At 40.7% G+C, this 2,033-nt stretch overlaps 1 pseudogene; it reads left to right on the top strand.

Moving 5' to 3' along the window:
• The first annotated feature begins 244 nt into the window (after positions 1–244).
• On the top strand, positions 245–1,406 carry LOC144617353 (heterogeneous nuclear ribonucleoprotein A1-like 2; annotated as a pseudogene).
• Positions 1,407–2,033: the final 627 nt, after the last annotated feature.

Below are 2,033 nucleotides of genomic sequence, written 5' to 3'. Positions count from 1 at the left end.
TTTTATAGAAATAGTAAAAAAAAATCATTTGGAAATAGTAAAAGCAATACAGAAGGACATCATCTGAAAAATCCCTTTCCTACAATCCCTTCCAAATAATACAACTTCGTATAATAACACTGTGAAAATTTTAAATATATAAGCTCCCAATACTTTCACTAAGCTTCTATGAGAAGTAAATTGACTTTCTGCCCATGGAAGCCACTGAGGAAGCACCGTTAACGTCTCCCTGTCCACTGCCATCATGTCTGAGTCAGAGTCTCCCAAAGAGCCTGTTCAGCTGCTGAAGCTTTTCTTTGGAGGTCTGAGCTTTGAAACAAGCGAGGAGAGTCTGAGGAGCCATGTTGAGCAATATGGAACTCTTAGCGGACTGTGTGGTAATGAAGACCAAAACACCAAGAGCTCCAGGGGCTTTGGCTTTGTCATGCATGCCACTGTGGAGGAGGTGGGCGCAGCCATGAATGCAGGGCCACACAAGGTAGATGGAAGAGTTGCAGATCCAAAGAGGACTGTCTCCAGAGAAGATTCTCAAAGACCCAGTTCCCACTTAACTGTGAAAAAGATTTTTCATTGGTGGCATTAAGGAAGACACAAGAGATTATTTTGAACAGTATGAGAAAATTGAAGTGATTCAAGTCGGTCATGACTGACTGAGGCAGTGGCAAAAGGAGAGGCGGTGCTTTTATAACATTTGATGACCTTGACTCTGTAGACAAGATTGTTATTCAAAAACACCGTACTGTGGGGACACCTGGGTGGCTCAGCCGGTTGAGCATCTGACTTAGGCTCAGGTTCACTCAGGTCATGATTTCGTTTTGTGAGGCTTTGGGCTCTGTGCTGACAGCTCAGAGCCTGGAGCCTGCTTCAGATTCTGTGTCTCCCTCTCTCTCTGCCCCTTCCCCACTCACACTCTGTCTCTCTCTCTCTCAAAAATAAATAAATTAAAAAAAATAACTTAAAAAAATAAAATTTAAAAATACCATACTGTGAATGGCAATGACTGTGAAGTAAGGAGAGCTGTATCTAAGCAGGAGATGGCTGATGTTTCATCCAGCCAAAGAGGTCAAAGTATTCTGGAAACTTCGGTGGTGGTAATGGAAGTGGGTTAGGTGGGAATGACAACTTTGGTCACAGAGGAAACTTAGGTTTCCCTATGATGACAGCAGGGATGGCTGTAACAGATTTAGTACTGATGAAAGCAACTTTGGTGGTGATAGAAGCTATAATGAATTTGGCAATTACAACAGTCAATCTTCAAACTTTGGACCCAGGAAGGAGGAAATTTTGGAGGCAGAAGCTCTGGCCCCTATGGTGGTAGAGGCCAATACTTTGCCAAACCATGAAATCAAGGCAGCTAGGAGAGTTCCAGCAGAAGCAGTGGCTATGGCAGTGGCAGGAGGTTTTAATTACTGTCAGGAAACAAAGCTTAGCAGGAGAGGAGAGCCTGAGAAGTGACAGGAAGCTACAGGTTACAACAAATTTGTGAACTCAGCCACGCACACTGGTCGCAGGGCCTAGCTGCTACAAAGACATGTTTTAGACAATACTCATGTGTATGGGCAAAAACCTCTAGGACTGTATTTTTGACTAGTTATACAACAGGTTATTTTAGTTTCTGTTCTGTGGAAAGTGTAAAGCATTCCAACAAAGGGTTTTAATGTACATTTTTTTTTTTTTGCATCCATGCTGTTGATTGCTAAATGTAATAGTCTGATCATGATGCTAAATAAATGGGTCTGAAAGAAAGAAAGAAAGAAAGAAAGAAAGAAAGAAAGAAAGAAAGAAAGAAGGAAGGAAGAGAAAGAAAGAAAGAAAGAAAGAAAGAAAGAAAGAAAGAAAGAAAAAGAAAAAGAAGGAAGGAAGGAAGGAAGGAAGGAAGGAAGGAAGGAAAAGAAAGAAAGAAAGAAAGAAAGAAAGAAAGAAAGAAAGAAAGAAAGAAAAGAAAGAAAGAACGAAAGAAAGAAAGAAGAAAGAAAGAGAAAGAAAGGAAAGGAAGACTCTGAGTTGTAGGAAATGATCCTTTGAGATTATTA

The sequence above is a fragment of the Panthera onca genome, chromosome C2, assembly GCF_046562875.1.
Source record: "Panthera onca isolate mPanOnc1 chromosome C2, mPanOnc1 haplotype 2, whole genome shotgun sequence".
Classification (NCBI taxonomy): Eukaryota; Metazoa; Chordata; class Mammalia; order Carnivora; family Felidae; genus Panthera; species Panthera onca.
This window is presented reverse-complemented; position numbering and strand designations above follow the sequence as displayed.